Source organism: Myotis daubentonii, chromosome 7 (assembly GCF_963259705.1).
Source record: "Myotis daubentonii chromosome 7, mMyoDau2.1, whole genome shotgun sequence".
NCBI classification, from domain to species: domain Eukaryota; kingdom Metazoa; phylum Chordata; class Mammalia; order Chiroptera; family Vespertilionidae; genus Myotis; species Myotis daubentonii.
The window spans coordinates 86,406,556-86,432,448 of NC_081846.1; the positions used below are offsets into that span (position 1 = coordinate 86,406,556).

At 42.9% G+C, this 25,893-nt stretch overlaps 1 protein-coding gene across 5 annotated transcripts in view; it reads left to right on the plus strand.

Annotated features, from left to right (window-relative positions):
- The first annotated feature begins 22,713 nt into the window (after positions 1–22,713).
- The window catches only part of EPB41L5 (erythrocyte membrane protein band 4.1 like 5), a 169,226-nt gene continuing 166,046 nt past the window's right edge, over positions 22,714–25,893 (plus strand). For 3 of the 5 annotated variants that reach the window (XM_059704699.1, XM_059704700.1, XM_059704701.1), the window contains exon 1: positions 23,149–23,168. The gene's annotated coding sequence lies outside the window, so the exon portion shown is untranslated. Of the gene's footprint in view, positions 22,891–23,148; positions 23,169–25,893 lie in introns of those variants that run through there. The other 2 variants (XM_059704702.1, XM_059704703.1) reach the window with 2 other exon arrangements.

Sequence of the window (25,893 nt, forward strand, 5' to 3'; positions counted from 1 at the left end):
CATAAAGGGCATTTATAGAGCACCTAGCTCCTTTGATCAGGGAGACTGCAACACTGAGCTCCACAAGACACTTACTGCATGAAGCCAGCTTACCAAGACTGGGAGACACAGCAGATTTATGTGATACACAGAAACAAGTAGAGAGAGGCAGCCAAATGGGGAAATAAAGAAATAATACCCCAAATGAAAGAACATGAGAAGTCCCTAGAAAAGGAACTAAATGAAATGGAGGCAAGCAATCTACCAGATACAGAATTCAAAACAATGGTTGTACCCCAGCTGGTGTGACTCAGTGGTTTAGGGTTGACCCATGAAGCAGGAGGTCACAGTTCGATTCCCAGTCAGGGCACATGCCCGGGTTGCAGGCTTGATCCCCAATAGGGGGTATACAGGAGACAGCCAATCGATGTTTCTCTCCCTCTCCTTTCCTACTTCTCTAAAATCAATAAAAACATTTAAAAAGAACAAACAATGGATGAACTCAGTGAGGACATAAACAAAGAAGTAGCAAGCACAAAAAGGAACATAGAAGCTGTTAAAAAATAACCAGTCAGAAATTAATACACCAGAAGGAATCAACAGCTATGAAGCAGAGGATGAAATCAGCTATTTAGAAAAACAAGGTAGCAGAAATCACACAATCAGAGCAGCAAAGGATAGTTTATATATATATATATATATTAGAGGCCCGGTGCATGAATTTGTGCATCAATGGGGTCCCTCAGCCTGGCATGCAGGATCAGGCCAAAACCAGCTCCCCAACATCCCCCAAGGGGTCCCGGATTGTGAGAAGGCGCAGGCCAGGCCACGGGACCCCACCAGTGCACAATCAGGGCCGGGGAGGGACGCGGGAGGTTGGCCAGCTGGGAAGGAACCATGGGAGGGCTCCAGGGCATGTCCGGCCCATCTCACTCAGTCCCTATAGGCCGGACCCCAGCAACAAGCTAACCTACCAGTTGGAGTTTCTGCCCCCTGGTGGTCAATTCATGTCATAGCAAGCAGTTGAGTGGCCTTAGCATATCATTAGCATATTATGCTTTGATTGGTTGAATGGACAACCAGATGACCAGACACTTAGCATATTAGGCTTTTATTTTATAGGATATATGTATATATATATATATATATTCAGAGAGAAAGAGAGAGGGAGAGAGAGATAAAAACATCAATGATCAGAGTGAATCATAGATCAGTTGCCTCCTGTATGATCCCCATACTGGGGATCGAGCCCACAGCCCAGGCATGTACCCTGACTGTGAATTGAACTGAGACCTCCTGGTTCATAGATCAATGCTCAACCACTGAGCCACAAGCAGGCAAAAATGAGGATAGTTGAAGGGACCTCTGAGACAGTATAGATATAGAACATAACAACATCCTCATACTAGGGGAAAAGAGACAGAGCATGGGATTCAGACCCTATTTTAAGGAATAATGACTGAAAACATCCCTAACCTGGTGAAAGAAAAAGACACAAATCCAAGAGCCACAGAGTACCAAACAAGATGAATTTAAAGAGGCCCACACCAAGACACATCACAATTAAAATGCCAAAGTTTAAAGACAAAGAGAATCTTAAAAGCAGTCAGTTACCTACAGGAGAGCTCCATACAACTGTCAGCTGATTTCTCAACAGAAACATTTCAAGCCAGAAGGGATTGGCATGAAATATTCAAAGTGATGAAAAGCAAGGACCTACAACCACGATTACTTTACCCAACAAAGCTATCACATGATCTCACTTATATGTGGAATCTAAAAAACAAAATACATTCACAAACAAAATAGAACCATAGGCATGGGTAAATGGAGCAGACTGATAGATCTTAGAAGGGAGGATGGAGGAGAGGATGGGAAGAGATCAACCAAATAATATATATGCATACATGTATAAACTATGGACACAGACAATAAAGTGTTGAAGGCCGGGGGTGGGGCTGGGGGGTGAGCAGGGTGGAGTGAGGCAAAGTGGGGGGGGGGGGAATGGGGGACTCCTGTAATAGAGTCAACTATAAAAAAAAAAGTTGAAGGAAAAATTGAGAGCTTCCCAGACAAGAAAAAGCTAAAGGAGTCAATTACCACCAAACTAGTATACATGAAATGTTAAAGGGACTTTTTGAAGAAGAAGGAAAAAAAAGAGAATCATAGTTATGAAGAAAAATGGCAAAAAATAATACTTATCAATAATCACTTTAAATGTAAATGGCTTAAATGCTCCAATCAAAAGGCATAGGATAGCTGAATGGATAAGAAAACAAAACCCACATATATACTGTCTACAGGAGACCCAGCTCAGAATGAAAGACATACATAGGTTAAAAATAAAGGGATGAAAAAATATATTTTATGCAAACGGAAACTTTTAAAAAGCTGGAGTAGCAATACTTATATCAGACAAAATAAACTTTAAAACAAAGGTTATTATAAGAGATAATGCTAAAGGGATCAATCCAACAAGAGGATATAACCCTTATAAACATTTATTCACTCAACACAGAGCACCTAAATATATAAAGAAAATCTTGATGGGCATAAAGGGGGAGTTTACAATAATACAATCATCATAATAGAAGACAGTAATACAATCATAGTAGAAGATGTTAGCAGCCGATTGACATCATTGGATAGATCTTCCAGACAGAAAATCAACAAGGAAACAGCAGCCTTAAATGACACATTTGAGCAAATGGATTTAATTTATATTTTCAGAGCATTTCATGCCAAAGCAGCAGAATATACATTATTTTCAAGTACACGTGGAACATTTTCTAGAATATACCACATGTTAGTGCACAAAACAAGTCTCAATAAATTTAAGAAGGTTGAAATCATATACAGCATTTTCTCTGACCACAATGGTATGAAACTAGAACTCAATTATAAGAAAAATAAACTGAAAAACGAACACAAGAAGGCTAAACAATGAACAGACTGATGGTTTCCAGAGGTGAACAATGAATGAGTAAACAATGAGATTGAAGAAGAAATCAAAAGATACCTTGAGACAAATATAAATGAAAACAAAACAACCCCAAATCTATGGGACACAAAGGCAGCAGTCCTAAGAGGGAAATTCAAAGCACTACAGGCTCACCTCAAGAAGCAAGAAAATTGTTATTTTTTTAAAAATCCACAACAGCCCTGGCCAGTTTGGCTCAGTGGATGGAGCGTCGGCCTGCCGACTGAAGGGTCCCAGGTTCGATTCTGGACAAGGGCATGTGCCTTGGTTGTGGGCGCGTCCCCAGTAGAGGGTGTGCAGGAAGTACCCATTCGATGTTTCTCTCTCATCAGTGTTTCTGACGCTCTATCCCTCTCCCTTCCTCTCTAAAAAAAAAAAAAAAAAAATCAATAAAATATATTTTTTAAAAAAATCCACAACAATCTAACCTTGCACTTAAAGGACTTGAAAAAGAACAAAAAGTCTGAAGTGAGTATAAGGGTCAAGAAGAAAGATCAGAACTGAAATAAACAAAATGGAGTCTAAAGAATATAAAGATTGATGAAACCAAGAGCTGGTTCTTTGAAAAGGTATAATTGATAAACCTTTAATCAGACTCATCAAGAAAAAAGAGAGGACTCAAATAAACAAAATCAGAAATGAAAAAGGAGAAGTAACAACTGACACCAAAAATACAAAGGATTATAAGAAAATATTACAAACAAATATATGACCACAAATTGGACAATTTGAAAGAAATGAATAAATTCCTAGAAAAATACAATCTCCACAAACTGAATCAAGAAGAAACAGAAAATCTGAATAGACTGATTACAAGTAATGAAATTGAAGCTGTAATAAAAAGACTTCTAACAAACAAAAGTCCTGGACCAGATGACTTCACAGGTGAATTTTACCAACCATTCAAAGAACTGACACCAATCCTTAAACTCTTCCAAAAAATTCAAGTGGAGAAAAGTTTCCCAAGCTCATTTTATGAGGACAGTATTATCCTAATTCCAAAACCAGATAAAGACACTATAAAGAAAAAAAATTAAAGGCAAATAGTTCTGATGAACATACATGCAAAAATACTCAAAATGTTAGCAAGCCAAACCCAGCAATACATTAAAAAGATCATATACCATGATCAAGTGGAATTTATTCCTGGGATGCAAGTTTGGTACAATATCCACAAATCAATTAATGTGATATACCACATAAACAAAATGCAGTATAAAAATCACATGATCATACCAATAGATGCAGAAAAGGCATTTGATAAAATCCAGGACCCATTTATGATAAAAATTCTCAGCAAAGTGGGAATAGAGGGAACATACTTCAACATAATAAAGGCCATATATGACAAACCCATAGCTAATATCATATTCTAAGGGGGGAAACTGAAAGCATTCCCCTTAAGATCAGGAACAAGCCAGGGATGTCTGCTTTCACCACTCTTATTCAACATAGTACTGGAAGTCCTAGCCACAGCAGTTAGACAAGAAGAAAAAATAAAAGGCATCCAAACTGAAAAGGAAGTTGTAAAACTGTCATTATTTGCAGATGACATGATACTATATATAGAAAACCCTAAAGATTCCACAAATGAATTTCTAGAACTGATCAATGAATTCAGTAAAGTAGCAGGATACAAAATAAATAACCAGAAATTAGTAGCATTTTTATACACCAATAATGAACTCTCAGAAAGGGAAATTAGGAAAACAATCCCATTTACAATTGTATCAAAAAATATGTAGGAGCAAATTTAACCAAAGAAGTAAAAGATCTCTACTCAGAAAATTGTAAGACACTGAAGAAAGAAATTAAAGAAGATACAAATAAATGGAAGCATAAACAGTGTTAGTGTCCATACTACCCAAAGGAATATATATAGTTCAACACAAGTCCTATCAAAATACTAATGATGTAATTCACAGAATTAAAATAAATAACTCAAAATTTTATATGGAACCACAAAAGACACCAGATAGTCACAGTAATCTTGAGAAAGGAGAACAAAGTTGGAGGAATCATGCTACCTGATATCAAACTATAGTACCAGGCCACAGTAGTCAAAACAGCACAGTACTGGCATATAGATCAATGGAACAGAAGAGAGAGCCCAGAAAAAAACCCCACCTTTATAGCCAATTAATATTTGACAAAGGAGGCATGAACATACAGTGGGATAAAGACAATCTATTCAATAAAAGGTGTTGGGAAAATTGGACAGATACATGCAAAAAATGAAACTAGAACACCTTCTTACACCATATGCAAGAATAAACCCAAAATGGGTTAAAGACTTAAATGTAAGACTCAAAATCATAAAACTCCTAGAAGAAAACATAGGCAATAAAATATTGGACATTTCTGTTAGTAATTTTTTTTCTGATATATTTCCTCAGAAGGCAAGGGAAACAAAAGATAAAATAAACAAATGGGACTACATCAAACTAAAAAGTTTTTGCCCTGCAAAGGAAACCATAACAAAATGAAAAGACAATTCATTGAATGGGAGAACATATGTGCCAATGATACATCTGTCTGATAAGAAGTTAATATCCAAAATTTATGAAGAACTCATACAACTCACCCAGCCTGAGTGGTTCAGTTTTCTGGATGTCAACCTATGCATAAAAAGGTTGCCAATTCAATTCCCAGCCAGGGCACATACTTGCGTTTAGGATTTGATCCCTAATCGGGGAGCGTACAGAAGGCAACGGATTGATTTTTCTCTGACATCAATGTTTCTTCCTCCACCCAATCTCCCTCTCTCTGTCTCTGTCTCTCACACTAAGAATGCCTTTGAAGATTAAAAAAACACAACTCATAAAAGTCAACACCAGCCCTAGCCGGTTTGGCTCACTGGATAGAGCATCGGCCTGGGGACTGAAGAGTCCCAGGTTCGATTCCGGTCAGGGGCATGTACCTTGGTTGCGGGCACATCCCCAGTAGGGGATGTGCAGGAGGCAGCTGATCAATGCTTCTCTCTCATCGATGTTTCTAACTCTCTATGCCTCTCCCTTCCTCTCTGTAAAAAATCAATAAAAATATATTTAAAAAAAGTCAACACCAAAATAATAAGCAATCCGATAAAAAAATGGGCAAAGGACCTGAATAGACAGTTCTCTAAGGGGGACATACAGATGGCCACTAGACATATGAAAAGAAGCTCATCACTAATCAGAGAGATGCAAATTAAAACCACAATGAGATCACCTCACACCCATCAGAATGGCTATCATCAATAAATCAACAAACAGCAAATGTTGGCAAGGATGTGAAGAGAAGGAAACCCTTGTGCACTGTTGGTGGGATGGCAGATTGGTGGGAAACAATATGGAGGTTCCTCAAAAAATTAAAAATGGAACTGCCTTTTGACCTAGTGCTTCCACTTCTGGGTACTATATATTAAAGAAACACTAATTTGGTCACTGCAGCATTATTTACAATAGCCAAGATCTGGGAACAACCCACGTGCCCATAAAAAAAACCATGTATATAATGGAATACTACTCAGCCATATAAGAGAATGACATTTTAGCGTTTGCAATAGTATGGAAAGTATTATGCTAAGTGAAATGTTAGAGAAAGACAAATATCATATGATTTCACTCTTATGTGGAAATTAAAGAGCAATATAAATGACCAAACAAAGTAGAAACAGACTCATAGATATGGAGAACAGACTGATGGTTGCCAGAGGGGAGGGCTTTGGGTGGTCAGATTGGTAGCTATAAATAGTGATGGGGATGTAAAGTACAGCATAGAGATATAGTCAATAATATTGTAATAACTATGTATAGTTTCAGTTGGTACGGGAAATAACAGGGGGAACACTATGTAAAATACATGATTGTCTAACCATTAAGCTGTACACTTAAAACTAATACAAATAATATCAAATGTAAACTATAATAGAAAAAATTTTTTTTAAAAAAATGCATGCCCTCACCTGTTGGCTCCATGGGGTGAGCATCATTCCATGTACCAAAAAGTTGCCAGTTGGTTTGATTCCTGATCAGGGCACATGCCCTGGTTGCAGGCTTGATCCCCAGTAGGGGGTATGCAGGAGGCAACCAATTGATGTTTCTCACATTGATATTTCCTCTCTCCCTCTCCCTTCCTCTCTCTCTAAAATCAATAAAAATATATATTAGTAAAATAAAATAAAAATAATAAAAACAAAAAATAATATAACTTCTCGAGAAAGACTACCTGTGTTCAGATACAAGTCCAACCTGTACTAGATGTGTGACCTTGGGCAAATTAACATCTCTGAGCCTCAGTTTCCACATCTTTGGAATGGAGATAATCATAGCATCTACTGCCTAGTGTAGTTGGAATCAAGAAGTTAACAGTGTAATATGCTTGGAACACTGACTAAAATGTTAGCTATTAATATTATTAAAAATATCTTTTTCATTGAATATAAGGTTCTAAAAGTCAGGGCAAATTAGCATCTCCAATCCTTAGCACAATAGAATATTCACTGTTTGTTGACTGTTACCAGGTAGTTTAGGTAGTTTGGTGTGATCCATATTTGCTGTTCATTCACTTAGTCACTTAACAAATGTTCCTTGAACATTTGAACCAGGTGCCAGGGATCTTGCTAAATGTTGGACGAACCAGAGGGAGATCTTTGTCCTTGGGGAGTTTAGTGGTAGAAGCTATTATAAAAGAATAAAAACGAAAATACATTTATAATTAAGATCTGAGGAGAAACCAAGATGGCAGCATAGGTAAACACCGGAGATTGCTGCCTCGCACAACCACTTCAAAAATACAACTAAAAGACGGAACAGACATCATCCAGAACCACAGGAAGGCTGGCTGAGTGGAAATTCTACAACTAGAAGGAAAGAGAAAAGCATACTGAGACTCAGAGGAGGTGCGGTGCAGAAGTAAAATATAAAGGTGCGGAGGTGCATGCGGAGAGGGCTGGCGGCTGAGGACACGATTGTCTTTTTCAATCGGGAGGGAGTCTCAAGCTCTGAGCTCCAGTTCCGGGCAAGCCTCTGGGGACCCAGACTCATACGGGAGAAACGGGAACTCAAGGGCAGCTTTCTCTCTGAGGAGCTCGCAGCCATAGCTGGGACACTGAGAAGCAGGGCCTCTGAGGGCAGCCATAATTGCTCACTCCGCCCGCCATGTTGATCCTCTGGGACCCCACCCTGCCCAAGCCGTGCAAGGAGGCTTTTGCATATGAAAGGCCTGGCCCTTTGCAATCTGAAAATTACTTAACAAACTGCAGCTGGCCCAAGGCCCCATGGCAACTTGCATTGCTTCACAGCTGGCTTTTGCTGGGTAGCCTCAGGCAGAGGCTAGATTAGCACCTCCTTAGAGATCCAGGAGCCAGTGCGCCCAGTGTCAGAGTGGGACCATCCAGATTGCAGCTCCTTGGATCCATGAAGGACACACTCAGGGGGCAGACTCAGTGAGCACCAAAGCCCTACTGAAGCAAGTCTGGTCTTGGAGGGGTGTCTCTAGCACAGAAGTTCTCCCACTGCAGAAACAGCTGATTCTCACAGCCAATTGGCCTGGAGGTCAATCCCTCGCAGTGTTACCTACAACAATCAAGGCTGTGCACAAAGCCCACAAGGGGGTGCACCAAGAGTGTCTACCTCAGATAATTGGGGAGGCTGAGCCACTGGGCCCTATAGGACACCTAACACATAAAGCCACTCTATTGACACAGGGAAGCATAAAAAATGCCAAGACAAAGAAACAGAACACAAATGACAGTAATGGAGGAAAGCAAATGACTGGATATAGAGTTCAAAATCACACTTTTAAGGTTTTTCAAGAATTTTCTAGAAACCGCCAATAAACTTAATGAGACCCTCAAGAAATCTAGTGAGACCCTCGAGGTTGTGATAAAGGACCAACTAGAAATTAAGCATACACTGACTGAAATAAAGAATATTATACAGACTCCCAACAGCAGACCAGAGGATCGCAAGAATCAAGTCAGAGATTTGAAATATGAAGAAGCAAAAAACACCCAACTGGAAAAGCAAAATGAAAAAAGAATCCGAAAATATGAAGATAGTGTAAGAAGCCTCTGGGACAGCTTCAAGCATACCAACATCTGAATTATCAGGGTGCCAGAAGAAGAGAGAGAGCAAGATATTGAAAACCTATTTGAAGAAATAATGACAGAAAACTTCCCCTACCTGGTGAAAGAAATAGACTTACAAGTCCAGGAAGCACAGAGAACCCCAAACAAAAGGAATCCAAAGAGGACCACACCAAGACACATCATAATTAAAATGCCAAGAGCAAAAGACAAAGAGAGAATCTTAAAAGCAGCAAGAGAAAGACAGTGAGTTACCTACAAGGGAGTACCCATACGACTGTCAGCTGATTTCTCAACAGAAACTTTGCAGGCCAGAAGGGAGTGGCAAGAAATATTCAAAGTGATGAATGCCAAGAACCTACAACCAAGATTACTTTATCCAGCAAAGCTATCATTCAGAGTTGAAGGTCAGATAAAGAGCTTCACAGATAAGGAAAAGCTAAAGGGGTTCATCACCACTAAACCAGTATTGTATGAAATGCTGAAAGGTATCCTTTAAGAAGAGGAAGAATGCCGAAACCGGTTTGGCTCAGTGGATAGAGTGTCGGCCTGCAGACTGAAAGGTCCCAGGTTCGATTCCGGTCAAGGGCATGTACCTGGGTTGCAGGCATATCCCCAGTTGGAGATGTGCAGGAGGCAGCTGATCAATGTTTCTCTCTCATCGATGTTTCTAACTATCTCTCTCCCCTCCTCTCTGTAAAAAATCAATAAAATATATTTTTTAAAAAAAAGAAGAGGAAGAAGAAGAAAAAGGTCAAGATACAAATTATGAACAACGAATACACAACTATCAACAAGTGAATCTAAAAATCAAGTGAATAAATAATCTGATGAACAGAATAAACTGGTGATTATAATAGAATCAGGGGCATAGAAAGGGAGTGGACTGACTATTCTTGCGGGGGAAGGGGTGTGGGGGATTCGGGAAGAGACTGGACAAAAATCGTGCACCTATGGATGAGGACAGTGGAGGGGGGTGCGGGCGGAGGGTGGGAGGGGAATGGGTGGAGGGGAACTGTATGGGGGGGAAAAGAGGAACAACTGTAATATTCTGAACAATAAAGATTTAATTAAAAAAAAAACTGGAAGAGTTTAGACAAAAAAAAAAGATCTGAAAGAGATCTCAGGAATCATCTGTTCTAATTACCTCATTTTCAATATTTTATTTTATTTTATTATTTTATTGATTTTACAGAAAGAGAGAAAGAGAGAGAGAAAGAGAGAGAGAGAGAGAGAGAGAGAGAGAGAGAGAGAGACAGAAATATCAATTTGTGTTCCACTTATTGATGCATTCATTGGTTGATTCTTGTATTTGTCCTGATTGGGGATCAAACCCACAACCTTGGCGTATTGGGTGGATGGTCCAACAACTGAGCTACCTGGCCAGGGCTAATTACCTCATTTTATAGATGAGCAAATTGATGCCAGGAACAAAGAATCTTTGTCCAAGCGACTTAGAGGCAGGATGGTCACCACTGATCTTTCTACTATATAATCTCCTAATACCCCCACAAGCCTGGTGTCACACAGTCGTCACAGGTGTGGGGGCAGTCATCTGAAGATGACTTATTCAAAGCCTAGCTCACTAGTGAGCAGTAGCAACAAACTTCAAGCTTGTGGGTAAAGCCAGCTCTCAGGCCCCACCTCAAACTTAAGCCTTTTAACAGGATCTCCAAGTGACTCAGATGCACATTAACTTCTAGAGCACTGAGTCTTGGCTCTTTCCTTTTCCTCCCTTGAGTCTCGGTTTCATGATGGTTTCACCACTAGGGAAACCTCATGGCAAATGCTTCACTTCTGCCTCTCTAATACTTGTATTATGACCTTGCCTGAAGCCAGCCATGGTTTTCTGAAATGTCCTTCCTATTGGCAAAAAGAAGGCGCGTAGGCCACCAGGTCAGTAGGGCTCTGAACAGAGTGATGCATGAAATACTGATTCCTGGAATTTGAATGTTTAGGTGTTTTGCCCTGAGGCTTTGGAGAAGGAAGTGACTTACCTTCAAATCACCCTTCATGTCCCTTCTCTGCATCCCTCTACCGCAGCCATCCCCCATGCTTTTTTAAAATCTTTTTTTAAAAATTATTTATTGTTTAGAGTATTACATGAGTCCCCTTTTCCCCCCATTGACCTTTCCCCCACCACTCCCTCCACCGAGCACAAGCCCTCACCCCCCTACTGTCTGTGTCCATTGGTTTTGCTCATATGCATGCATACAAGTCCTTTGGTGGATCTCTTACCCCTCACCCCCTACCTTCCCTCATAGGTTGTACAGTCTGTTCAATGCTACTATGTCTCTGGTTCTGTTTTTGTTCATCAGTTTGTGTTGTTCATTATATTCCACAAATGAGTGAGATCATGTGATATTTATCTTTCTCTGACTGGCTTATTTCGCTTAGCATCCCCTATTCTTTTAAGTGTCTTTCAATTAGCCTATGTGGCTAATGCTTTTGCTTCAGGGCTTACTCCTCCCAGGAATACTTGCAAAGAGAGGAAGGGTGGCTTTTCAAATATGAGATTCTGGCTCAGGAAAGGTTTAGCTGGGAAAGGGAGTTATCCAATTCCATGAAATTAGGCCCAGGAATGTTGTTCCTTGGTGCATAAATTTACATGATCTTATATAGAGTACTGTATGCTTTTAAAACCATTTTCAAATAACCTATTTTCTGTAATGCTTAGGACTACCCTGTGAGGAAGGTAGCATCATCCTCATTTCACACACTTTAAAGTTGTTTCAGATATTTCAGCTTCTGAACTAAAGTCTCTAGACTCTGTATGCTAATAAAATTCTCGCTCTTAGTGGTGTTTCCCGATGACTGGTTTCATCTTTTAATTTACAGTCATGCATCACTTAATAATAGGGTTACTTTCCATGATTTTCTCGTGCAAACAGCAGAGTGCGCTGACACAAGCCTACACGGCACAGCCTCCTCCACACCTAGGCTATGTGGTCTAACCTACTGCTCCTAGACTACCGCCTGAACAGCATGTTACTGTACTGAGTACTGTAGGCAATTATAACAAAACCACCGTATTTATGTATTTAAACATATCTAAGCGTAGAAAAGGTACGGTAAAAATAAGGTATTAAAAGATTAAAAAATGGTATACCTGTACGGGGAACTTCCCATGAACGGAGCGTGCAGGACTGGAAGTTGCTCTGGGAAGGTCAGTGAGTGAGTGGTGAGTGAATGTCAGGGCCAGGACTTACTGTACTCGACTGTAGACTGTATATACACACTGTGTTGATGGTTTCCTTTGCTGTGCAAAAGCTTTTTATTTTGATGTAGTTCCATTTGTTTATTTTCTCCAGAGTTTCCTTTGCTCTAGGAGATATATCTGTAAACAAATTGCTACGAGAGATGTCTGAGATTTTGCTGCCTGTGATTTCTTCTAGGATTTTTATGGTTTCATGACTTACATTGAAGTCTTTGATCCATTTTGAGTTTATTCTTGTGTATGGTGTAAGTTGGTGGTCTAGTTTCATTTTATGTGTGTGTGTATCTGTGCAATTTTCCCAACACCATTTATTAAAGAAACTGTCTTGACTCCACTGTATGTGCTTGCCTCCTGTGTCAAATATCAATTAAGCATAATTAATTAAGCATAATCGGCTTTGTCCGATTTCTGGGGTCTCTGTTCTGTTCCATTGACCTATATGTCTGTTCCTGTGCCAGTACCAGGATGTTTTGATTACAGTGACTTTGTAGTATAACTTAATATCTGGAATTGTGATTCCTCCTATTTTGTTCCTCTTAAGATTGCTGCAGCTATTTGAGTTGTTGTTGTCGTTTTGGGTTTTTTTTAGTTCCATATACATTTTTGGAGTATTAGTTCTAGATCTGTGAAATATGCTATTGATAGTTTATGCTGAAATATGCTGTTGGGATTGCATTGAATCTGTAGATTGCCCTGGGTAGTATGGACATTTCACTGATGTTGAGTATACCAATCCATGAACAAGAAGTATTGTTTCACTTGTTTATATCTTCTTCTATCTCTTTTTTCCAATGTCCTGTGATTTTTGTCTTTTAATTTGTTTATGTAATGTATCTCATTTATTGATTTGCAAATATTGTACCAGCCTTGCATCCCCGGAATAAATCCCACTTAGTCATGGTGTATGATCTTTTTAATATTTTGCTGGATCCGAATTTGCTAATATTTTGTTGAGGATTTTAGCACCTATGTTCATCAGGGATATTGGTCAAAAAAAAAATTTTCTTTTTTTGTAGTGTCTTTGTCTGGTTTTGGAATTAGGATAATGCTGGCCTTACAAAAAGAACTTGGAAGTGTTCATTCCTTTTGGATTTTTTGGAATAGTTTGAGGAGTATAAATTTTAGTTCTTCTTTGAATGTTTGGTAAAACTCCCCTGGGAAGCCATCGGTACCCAGGCTGTTTTTTGCTGGGAGTTTTTTATTATTAAATTATTATTATTATTATTATTATTATTATTATTATTACTCCTTCTATTTTCTGTTATTGGCCTGTTTAGGTTTTCTGATTCTTCCTGATTCAGTTTTGGTAGATTGTATTTTTCTAGGAATTTGTCCATTTCATCCACATTGTCCAGCTTACTGGCATATAGTTGTTCTTAATATTTTCTTACAATCCTTTGTATTTCTGTGGTGTCAGTGGTTACTTCTCCACTTTTGTTTCTGATTTTATTTATTTGGGTCCTCTCTCTTTGTTTCTTGATGAGACTGGCTAACAGTCATCAATCTTGTTTATCCCTTCAAAGAACCAGCTCTTGGTTTCATTGATTTTTTTGTATTGTTTTTTTAGTCTCTATGTTATTTATTTCTACTCTAATCTTTATTATTTCTTTCCTTCTACTTACTCTGGGCTTTTCTTTTTGTTCTCTTTCTAGTTCTTTAACTTTTAGGGTTAAATATTTTATTTTTTATTTTTCTTGTTTTTGAGGTAGGCCTGTAGTGCTATGAATTTCCCCCTCAGGGCTGATTTTGTTGTGTCCCAGAGATTTTAGGCTGTTGTGTGTTTATTTTCATTTATTCCCAGGAAGTTTTTTATTTCTTTCTTGATCTCGTTGGTAACCCATTCATTGCTTAATAACATGCTATTTAGCTTCCATGAGTTTGAATGTTTTTGAGTGTTTTTACTGTAGTTGATTTCTAATTTCATCCCACTGTGATCTGAGGAGATGCTTGATATGATTTCAATCTTCTTGAACTTGTAGAGACTTGTTTTGTGTTTTAACATGTGGTCTATCTTTGTGAATGACTCATGTGCACTTGAGGAGAATGTATATTCTTCGTTGAGGTGAAATGTTCTATAAATGTCAATTAAATTCATCTGGTCCAGTGTGTCCTTCAGAGTCACTGTTTCCTTGTTAATTTTTTTGTCTGGAAGATCTATCCAGTGAAGTCAGAGGGGTGGTAAAGTCCTCTACTACGAATGTATCATTTTCAATCTCTCCCTTAAAGTGCTATGTATTTATTGCCATTTTCTTCTTCTCCTTCTCCTTCTTCTTTTCTTCTTCTTCTCTTTCTCCTCCACTCCCTCCCTCTCCCCCTCCTCCCCCCCCCTCCTCCTCCTCCACCTCTCCCTTCCCCTTCTTCTTCTTCTTCTTCTTCTTCTTCTTCTTCTTCTTCTTCTCCTTCTCCTTCTCCTCCTCCTCCTCCTCCTCCTCCTCCTCCTCCTCCTCCTCCTCCTCCACATCCTCCTCCTCCACGTCCTCCTCCTCCTCTTCTTCCTCCTCTTCCTCCTCCTCCTCCTCCTCCTCCTCCTCCTCCTTCTCCTTCTCCTCCTTCTTCTTCTTCTTCTTCTTCTTCTTCTTCTTCTTCTTCTTCTTCTTCTTCTTCTTCTTCTTCTTCTTCTTCTTCTTCTTCTTCTTCTTCTTCTTCTTCTTCTCCCTTTCTTAAACAAGACCCTTCAACATTTCATGTAATACTGGTTTAGTGATGAAGTACTTTAGCTTTTTCTTGTCTCTGTGTTATCTGACCTTCAACTTTAAATGATAGCTTTGCTGGGTAATCTTGGTTGTAGGTCTTTGCTATTCATCACTTTGAATATTTCTTGCCACTCCCTTCTGGCCTGCAAAGTTTCTGTTGAGATATCAGCTGACAGTTGTATGGGCTCTTTCTTGTTGGTAAGTAACTGCTTTTCTCATGCTGCTTTTAAGATTCTCTCTTTGTCTTTAACACTTGGCATTTTAATTATGATGTGTCTTGGTGTAGGCCTCTTTGGGTTTCTCTTCTTTGGGACTCTCAGTGCTTCCTGAACTTGTAAGTCTATTTCTTTCACCAGGTAGGGGAAGTTTTCTGTCATTATTTCTTCAAATAGGTTTTTAATACCTTGCTCTCTCTCTTCTCCTTCTGGCACCCCCATAATGCAAATGTTGGTATGCTTGAAGTAGTCCCAGAGGTTCCTTACACTATCTTCATATTTTTCTATGTTTTTTCTTTTTGCTCTTCTGATTGGGTGTTTTTTGCTTCCTCATATTCCAAATCATTGATTTGATTCTTGGAATCTTCTAATCTACTGTTGAATCCCTGTAAATTATTCTTTATTTCAGTTAGTGTATACTTAACTGATTCTTTTTCATGTCTTTAACATTCTCATTAAGATTCTTAAAAGTCTCATGAAGATCCTTGAGTAAGCTTATATCCATGGTTTTGAACTCTGTATTCATTAGTTTACTTGCTTCCATTTCTTTCATTTGTGACATATTTCTTTGTCTCTGGATTTTGGCTGGTTCCCTGTGTTTGTTTCTGTATATTAGGTAGCGCTGCTATGCCTCCTGGAATTGGTAGAGTGGCCTTGTGTAGTAGGTGTCCTGTAGGGCCCGCCCAGTGGCTCAGCCTCTCCAGTCACCTGAGCTAGGTACTCTAGGTGCATCCCTATGTGGGCTGTGTACACAGCTTTATAGTTGAGCCTTGATTGCTGTCGGAGTCACTGGGAGGAGTTGTTGTTCAGGCCAATTGGCTATGAGGACCAGCTGTGACCACAGTGGGAGAGCTGCTGTGCAGGAGACACCCCTCTGGAGCACAGCTTGCTTCAGTGGGGCTTTCATGTTCACTGAATCTGTCTTTTAAGTGTGTCAGTTGTAGATGTGTAGAGTTATAATCAGGTATGGTCTGAAACTGTCCACTGGATGCACTGGCTATAGGGCCTCCAGGGAGGTGGAATGTCAGCCACTGCCTGGGGCCACCCAGCAGGAGCTTTTGAGGGATCTGCAGACAGCTGCTACTTGCTATTTATATTGGGCTTGGAGGTGCCCAGACAAGGCCCAGCTGTGAGGCGAGGCATGCTGGTGCTAGTGACCCATCTTGGGCCTTTTATTGATAGGTCACCAGTTGCAGCTTATTGAGCTATTTTAGCAAAGTCTGAAGCATGAGCAAAGACAGGCCATTCATATGGAAAAGCTGGTGCAAAAAGCTTGGTTGTGGCTGCAAATTGGATGGGACGGGGTCTTAAAGAATCCCCAAGGTGGAATAGACTGATGGAGACTCAGATATGGCTGTCAGTCAGCTCTGTGATGGGGGAGGTCCTAGCACAGGAACTATGACTCTTTTGAGCACCCCCATCGGGGAGAAAGCCACTCCCAAGTTACTGCCCCAGTGCCAGACAATCCAGTTCCTCCCCATATGTGTCTGGGACCCCCAAAGCTGCCTGATGCTGCCAGTCTAACTTTATATGCTTGCCCTTTAAACGCAACACCTGGGTCCCCAGCAGCCTTCGTATCACTCAGCCACAATTCCCACTATTTTTTACAGCAATAGTTGTGGGGACCTCTCTTCCCAGTTCTGGAACCCTGCACTGGGGGGTCTGGTGTGGGTCTGGGACCCCTTGCTCCTCACGGGGGCCTCCCTGGAGGCAATCTCCCTCCAGATTAAAAAACAAAACAAAAACGGCACACATGGGTGTCAGACCAGCCCGTTCTACGCCTCTGCCCCTCCTACTAGTCTCAATGTGTTTCTTCTTTACATCTCTGGTTGCAGGACTTCCATTTAGCCAGCTTTCAGGTGATTCTGAATGATGTTTGTTCTGTATCTAGTTGTAATTTTGATGTGGTTGTGGGAGGTGGCGAGTACAGGCATTTCCCTATGCTGCCATCTTGGTCTTTCTTCAGTCATCATTGACCTAATGTTCTTATGTGGCACATGGCTGTATTTTATCTGTGTCCATTTTTGGAAGAGGTGGTGCCCTTTTAGAGCCAGTGTTTGATAAATTCTTCATACCTACTCTCTTGATGTGTTTTCTTATTTTTTTCACTGATTGCCTTTTAAAAATTGTTGCTGTTACTACAAATGTCCCCCATTTGCCCCGTCCCCGATGGTGTTTTCTTTTCAATGGAGACTTTGGAATGCAGGACTTCTTCAATCTCCGGGAGGACTGAATCTCATATTGAATTTCCTCTGCTCCACTCTGCTCAGAATCCCTTGGCATGAATGACTCCACCAGTGTGGAGAAAGTGACCAGGAAAGTAAAGAGCTTGGAAATCAGGACGAGGAGGAGATTTTGCTCACGTGGGACAAAAGTCCTCAGTTATTTCCTGAACTAAAAGACAAAGCTTCAGGAAGAGAAGATCTTTTCCCCTTGTCCTTTCATTTCTGAAACTCAGATAGGAGAGCTGGAGCTACGGCAGCCCTCCTGTGGTCAGAGGCTGGAAGCAGAAGAACCAGACTCAACATGCCAAGGATGGAGAACTAAGAGGGTAAGCGTTTGGGATTCTTACAGCATTGTTGAGGAGCTGAACCAGTACTAGGCACCTGCCTGCCTCTAGATTACTTATGTGAGAAGAATAAACTCCTTATTTGGCTAAGTCAGTGGTTCTCAACCTTGGCTGCACATTAGAATCACCTGGGAATCTTTTTAAAATCCTGATTTCTGGGCCTCATCCTCCGGAAATTCTGTTTCTTTGTTACTAATGTTGTGGCCTCACCCCATAACAAAGAAACAGAATTTCCGGAGGATGAGGCCCAGAAATCAGGATTTTAAAAAGATTCCCAGGTGATTCTAATGTGCAGCCAAGGTTGAGAACCACTGGTCTAAGTACTGTTAATTGTTTCCCTATTACTTGCAGCCAAATTCATTTTTACTTAATTCAGCTGTGTTCAAGGAGAGAGACTTCTCTTTCTCTGGTGGGAGTCAATTAGCGGACTAATGTACCACAAAACAGGGATGTTACAGAGGATATTTAATGTCTGGGAGAGAGGATTTTGGAAGGTGATAAATTATTAGGAACTAGTGGCCTGCTGCACAAATTTGTACACATCGAAAGGAAATTAATTAGAAGAAATATTTTAATATCGCTATCCACCCTTTCTCTATAATAGAAGTATCAGAGATGAAAGAAAATTAGTAAAATATATATGGAAATAACATATAAATTGATTAATAAATAAACAATAACAACATGATATAACAACAACGAAGACATGATCCAGAAACAACAAAAACATGCTATAAAAACATTCATAAAAACAATGACTGATAAGTTGATTAAACTGATTCTAACACTGAGGCCAGTGTCAGGGACAAATCAACTCTTGGAATCAGAACAACCTCTCCTCCGCAGATTCTGTTAATAGTTCAGCTTCGATTATGTTAAGTCACAATCTTTTGATAATAAATCTAGTACCATGACAAAGACCCCATTTACTATTAAGATTTCTCAGTAGTATCATGATTGCACCTACTTTCAATTCTAATTTATGACATGGCATTCTTGAAGAAGTAATACTTTTAAGAAATTCGATGGGAAAATTTTCCTTTTCGGCATCATCTGTTGAAGCTAGTATAATTGTCGATTATACTGTTGTCTCTGAGTCTTAAAGCAATATCCGTTCCCCAGCCTTTTCCACCACGTGGGGAAAAAATAGGATACGTCATTGCATCTAATGTAGGAAACAGGATACCGATTTGCTTCATTTTGTGGCATTCGGATTACTGGGATCTGGTTTACAAAGAATGAGCAAGTCCCTTTCATAAGGAGGTCCTTCATCTTCGTTTCTGAATATGAGTGCAACTTCCGTTACACGGGGAGAATTATATCTACCCGATCACTATTACGATCATATTTAATTGCCATTGTTACTTCCATGCGACGCTACCGCTTTCTTTCAGCTTCAGAATGTCAACAAAAACAACCAAATTCACAATCGACAATGACAGATCGATATACTCACGTGCAATTGGCGCCAGTGAGAGCTTTATATGTATTGTGCATGCACGAGTAAACTTAGCCTTTTATATATATACTAGAGGCCCGGTGCACAAATATTTGTGCACTCGGGGGGAAAGGGGAGGTCCCTCAGCCTGGCCTGTGCCCTCTCCCAGTCTGGGACCCCTCGGGAGATAATGCCCTGCTGGCTTAGGCCTGCTCCAGGGGGCAGAGGGCAGGCCCAATCCCTAGGTGCAGCCCCTGGTCGGGCTCAGAGCAGGGCTGATTGGGGAGTTGGGGCGCCACCCCATCATGCACAGAGCAGGGCGGATCAGGAGGTTGCGATGCCACCCTCAGTCACGCTCAGGGTAGGGCTGATTGGGGGGTTGGGGCACCGTCCCCTGTCACACTCAAGGCAGGGTCGATGGGAAGGTTGCAGCGCCACCCCCTGTCATGCACAGAGCAGGGCCAATCAGAGGGTTGGGGCGATGCCCCCTGTCACACACAGAGCAGGGCCCATCAGGGGGTTGAGGAGCTCCCCCCTGTCACTCAGAGAGTAGGGCCCATAGGGGAGTTGGGGCACCGCCCCCTGTCACACACAGAGCAGGGCGGATCAGGGGGTTGGAGCTCTGCCACTCTCACACTCAGGGCAGGGCCGATGGGGAGGTTATGGCTCTACCCCATCACACACAGAGCAGGGCCCGTGGGGGGGGGGGGGAGGTTTGGGGCACCGTACCCTGTCACACACAGAGCAGGGCCGATCAGGGGGTTGGGGCGCCGCACCCTGTCACACACAGAGCCGCAGGGTGATCAGGGGGTTGGGGAGCTCCCCCGTATCAGGCACAGAGCAGGGCTGATCAGAGGGTTGGGGCGCCTTCCCCTGTCACGAACAGAGCAGGGCGGATAGGGAGGTTGTGGCCCAGCCCCCTGTCACACACAGAGCTGCAGGGCGATCAGGGGGTTTGGGCGCTGCCTCCTGTCACACTGATCCTGGTGCAGGGAGACCTCGCGACTCCGCTAATCCCGGTGCTGGGAGGCATATTACCCTTTTACTATATAGGATAGAAGCCTGGTGCATGGGTGGGGCAGGCTGGTTTGCCCTGAAGGGTGTCCTGGATCGGGGTGGGGGTCCGCACTGGGGTGCCTGGCCAGCCTGGATGAGGGGATGATGGCTGTTTGCAGCTGGTCACACACCCTTCAGGGTGGGGGTCCCCACTGGGGTGCCTGGCCAGTCTGGGTGAGGGGCTGAGGGCTGTTTTCAGGCTGGCGGGTGACTGAAGCTTCCAACCGCTCCTTTTTTTCTTTCTTTCTTTTTTTATTCTGGGCCAGCTTTAGCTCTGGCTCCAGCTCTGAAGCCTCTGCTGCTGAAAGCAGGTATCTGGTTTGTTTGGGTTCCATAATAGAAACAATGTATAACTCCAGCTCTGAGATCCCTGCCGGCCGAAAGCAGGTTTCTGGGGTTTTGTTTAGCTTCTATATTTATTACAATGTTTCAAACTGCAAGCTCAGAGGCCGGCAAGGCAGGTGGGGAACGTTGGAGTCCTCCTTCACTGAAGCAAGCAAGCCTCATGTTCGCTTCCAGCTGCCTGGCTGCCGGCTGCCATCTTGGCTGGCAGTTAATTTGCATATCACCCTGATTAGCCAATGGGAAGGGTAGCGGTCGTGCGCTAATTACCATGTTTCTCTTCTATTAGATAGGATAACAAATTTGCTTAAGTAGACCTGCTTTCTGCTGTAGCTAAACTTTTTCCAGCCCAGTGAAGCACCCCAACTTCTCTTTCAGGTAATTGTCAGCAACACAGCAGTAACTATCAACACAAAATACATTATTGAAATGGGAATTTTTAGGAGTGAAAAAGACAGGTTTAGGAAATTTTGGAAATTAAGGGGACCATGGAAGAAGCACAGGCTGCAGAGCTGCAGAGCTGCAGAAGGTATATTTCCATGGAATAGAAGAGCTGAAAAGCTGCAACAGGTACATTTCCATACAATGAGGGAGCAGGGAACAGCAAAAGGTCTATATTTACAAAATAAAGGGAAGGAAGCTCCTCATCTGAAAGGAGAGGAAAGCCCAAAGGGAATAGGAAAACAATAAGGAAGGAGGTTCAACCTTTGAGCTCAGGAGTTACCATAGTAACCAGTCGAAGGGAATAGTGATCAATCAGAGGGATATCAAGGCACAGAGATCTGGGGCCTTTATAAGCCACTAGGGGCCTGGTGCACAAATTTGTGAACGGTTGGGGTCCTGCCAGCCTGCCCTGATGGGGCCAATTGGGCTGGCTGGCCAGGGGGAGGGGCTGTGGGTGGTTGGTGGGCCGGCCCGCCCCCTGGTCAAACTCCCGTCAAGGGGACAATTTGCATATTACCCTTTCATTATATAGGATAGGGAAAAAGAGCTCAGTGGGACTGTTTCCCCTGCCCAGGTGGGAGTCTGTTCTGTGGGACCCTTTCCCCCTCCCCACATGGGAACCTATACTTGTTCTTCAATAAGTTTCCACCTTTGGTATACCACCTTCTGCCCGTGGATTCATTCTTCGATTCCCAGCAAAGAGCCGGGGAACCAGGCTGCCCAGGGGAATACCGCGTGTTCCAGTCCAAAAATTCCGTTTCATTCTTATTGTAGATCACGCAGGGAGAACGAAGGGTGAACTATTTAACTGCGGCAGCGATTGACTATATTCTGCACAGTGAGAAAACCTGAAGACAGTTTCAAGGTCCACCATTTCTTACTTCTTTTCAGTTGGGTCAAGTTTCTAAGCTCTCTAATCTCCGTTTTCCAGCTAATGAAAAGAAAATAGGATTCTATCGAGTCTCCTATCTACCTCCTCCAGGACTTCTCTGAGGGTCAAATGAGGTGAGGCAGGGGCAAGTGCTCACAGGCACTTGTTAGAGTGTGAAATGTTTGCACCTGAGGCTGGTCGGGGCTAGGAGAGGAAGCCAGGTGTGGCTACCTGACGTCATTACCCGGATGGTCGGACACTTAGCATATTAGCCTGTTAATAGATAGATTAGCATGTCGACTGTACATATTCCTTTAACAACAAGGCTGTAAATATTTGGTAAGTGAATTTCTTGAACTAATTAGCAGCACCGGGAAGCTGCCTTTGTGATAGGGGTAATCTTGAGAGCTTGTTTGGAGGTTCTAGCTGGGGAGCGCAGCTACTCGTATACCCTTGACTGAAGACCGGTCCTCTCCTGGGGGAGGTTGGGGGGGGGGGGGGGTCGGTCGTCCTCTTCGACCGAGCGCGCAGCTTCGGGAGGGACGCACATGGATCGGTGAGGGAGGAGGGGGACACCCGCCTAGCCAGCCAGATCAGCCGAATCAACACTGGCGATCAATGGGGTGACAGATGTCGCAGCCAGATCGCCCTCACATCCATGATAGGGGTAATCTTGAGGGTAGCTGGGGGTCCACACGCCAAGGGCGGAGGCCTGATGTTCCCGGACCACAGAGCAGGTCTATGCTGGGAGAACGGGGCATCGCCCCTTTAACCGGACTCTCACCGGCCGGGCAATTTCCGGGGCGGTGTCATTGCCCCTTTAAGAGCGGTGCTCCCGCCCCGCCCCCGAGGGCGGAGCTTCAGGGGACTTTAAGGGGCGGGCCGGCGGGCAGCGGGGTCTCCCGGGGATCTGGGTCTTGTGGGCTCGCGCCGCGGGCCGCCATTGCTTGGCATCTCCCGAGGGGCCGCCCCCACCTCAGCCTCGCTCGGTCGCCGCTGCGCCGTCCTCCCCCCAGGTAAGCGCGAGGCCCAGGCCCCGCCGCCCCGGCTCGCCCCACGCCCCGCACCCCTCAGCTCGGGCCCGTCCTCGCTCGCTCGGGGGCTCTGCGCTCGCGACCGGGGCCGCGGCCTCTCGCCGGGACCGTGTGCCGCCCGGAGCCTCCCGGCCTGGCCGGCTACACATTAAACCCGCCGGGAGGGGAGGGGCGGCGGCGGCCAATGGGCAGGGCCGCCGAGTTTCGGGCGACCCGTGTGGCGCGGCTGGATCGGGGCACCGGGGGCGAAGCGGGTGAAGGTGCGCCGGCCGCCTGGCCGCCCCGAGTGGCGGGCTGGGGTCGCGGGCGCGGAGGGGAGGGGAGCGGGGTCCGGGCGCCGAGGGGAGGGGAGCGGGTCCGGGCGCGGAGGGAGGCCGCGCTGTCCGGCACCTGCGAGGGGGTGGCTGGCCGTCCAGCTGGCGAGGTGGGTGGGGCAGGTCCGCGGTTGGCGCGCCGGGAGCTCGTCACGGTCCCACGACAAACCGGGGCATCTGGGCGCTCATTCTCGTTTGGCTGGAACGTAGGTCCCGGGGGTCGTGAAAGCAGGTGTGGCCCGGACAACGATTCCGGAGGACCCTCCCCGGTCGGAGCGGGCGAATGGCGGTCCTTGGGCTGTAAATGCGAATTGTATTGGTCACTGTCTCCACGTTTACCGCGTCTCAGGAATTCCAGAGACCCACGTCTCTTGGGGCATTTTAAATGAATATCAAAAGCATAACTCGGTTTCTAACACAACTAACACGTCGTTGAACCCCGCCTAACACAGGGGGTTATTTGTGCATATAAACTAGTTTTCAGGGCTTTACTGCTTTTCTCTAGGTAAACGTCATTTAAAACGATATGTACAGTATGCCTTGTGTTGAATTATTCCCTTACAAATAAAAATCCTCTTACAGGAAAGTATGTTGGGATTACCGGGACAGAAGATAGTCCTGTGTCTACGGCACTTGCTGCGTATTGGTATATTGCTTTATTAAAAAGCAATTGCTTACCAAAGATTGTGGCCACCAGCCATGCATGAAAGTACGCACAAACTTTTGAGTTTTACATCGGCATGCCATAAACACTTAATTTAGGTAGCACAGGGAATTTGTATTTTTATGATTGTAAAGGAAACCCTTCTTGTTAGGTTATTGCCAGAAAATTAGAAACAGCAGATTAAAAACTAGTATTTTACTTTTAACCTACCACCCAAAATTTCCCTTGTAGGATTTGTGTCAGACACATTCCGTAATGAGTGCCTACTCTGCGTCTTGCTGTGCCCGCTCGGCCATGATGTGAATGAATCCCAGTAGGTCCCTGTCCTGGTGTCTTCGTGAGGGACGTGCCCAGTAACACAAGTAATTTAAACAATTGGGTGTTTAATTACAGTTTCTTTAAGGGTCATAAAGAAAAGGCTCAGGGTAATAAAAGGAGTCAGGAGTCAGGAATGTTTTTCTGAGGAAAAGGCATTTCAGCCAGAAACCTGAAATTAGTCATGTGAAGCGGGAGCGGGCGGGGGAGTGGGAGAGGTGGGCAAGGAGCATTCCTAACAGATGGAGCAGAAGGGGAGAGACTCGGGCGGAGCGGAGGGGCACCGAGCGGAACCAGCAGCTGGCGGTGCGCTGCCACGAGCCAGCGATCCAGCCCAGTGGAGGAGCTGGGCCAGGGAGCAAGGAAGGACATTGACCCTTCTCAGCTGGGGTCAGATTGGTGGTTGCAAAAAATCAGCATGCAGAACGTGGGAGGTGGGTGTGGGAAACGCGTGAATATGGGGACATTTTTTTAACAAAATTGAAAAAACTCTTGACGTCTTACGTTCTGATAGAAAATTTAACTACCAACATGATCCTCTCCAGAGATAACTTCACTTAACAGTTTGCATGTCCTTCTATTCCTTTTGTGTCTATAAGATATAATAAGTAAATATATATGTACGTATTCCACCTCAGTGTGGGATAAAACTATATTCCTTTTTCTCTTGATTTCATTTTTCACTTAAAATTTTGTTTGTGTCCAAGATCAACTGTATTTTAAAAACAGCTATGCTGTATGCCATTGTATGTACCATAATTTAACTACTTGCATGTTGAGGGACATATTTAAAGTTTTCTTAAGTTAATTATGTCCTGAAAAATCCTTGTTTCTACAACTTGCAGCACGTGTGGGACTATTTCTTTAGGATATCCCACCAGAAATAGAATTGCTGAGCGAAGGATATGCAGGTTAAAACTTTGTTGTCTGATCCTCCTCCAAAGAGGACAGTGTTTTTTCCCCATATCCTTTTCCACACTGGCCATCTGTAAGTCTCTTAAATGACAGACAGTATCTTATTTTTTAAGTTTGGATTTTTTTTGGTTAATAATGTTGAGGTTGAACATCATTTTAATGGATATTTTCATTGCCTATCACTTTTTGGAGCTTGTTTCTTCATATCTTCCCCATTTGTTTTTCTGTTGGGCTTATCTTAATGATTTGTGATAATTCTTAAATAAACTGCATGTTAATCTTTCAAAAACTTTTTCTGTTTTTTTTTTAGTGTACTGTTTCCTTGTAGTATTCATTTCTTTCACTTTAAATCTTTAGTTCATTTGAAATTTATTTTCATGTAAGTTGCTTTTATGTTTTTGTAAAAAGAACTGATTTGTGGAATTGGTTTTTATAGTTCTAAGTACATAGTTATTGAAATTCTAAATCGGGAAGAAGCTGGGTTTTTTCTTAGCAGGTTAATTCTGAATAGTGAGTCTATTTTCAAGGTGTAGAAGTGAAAGTCACAAAACTTGTTTTATAATTCACTTGTTTTCTAGAAACCTCAAAGGTGTAGTACATTTTGAATATTCTTTTCCTTAAAAAACTTTATGGAAAAGTTCAACAAATACCAAAGTAGTCAGAAAAGTATAATAAACCACATGTACCCATCATCCAGCTTCAACAGTTATTGGCCAATTATCTGGCCAGTTTGTTTGATCTCTAGTCCCACTTCCTTGTATTATTTTAATGCAAATA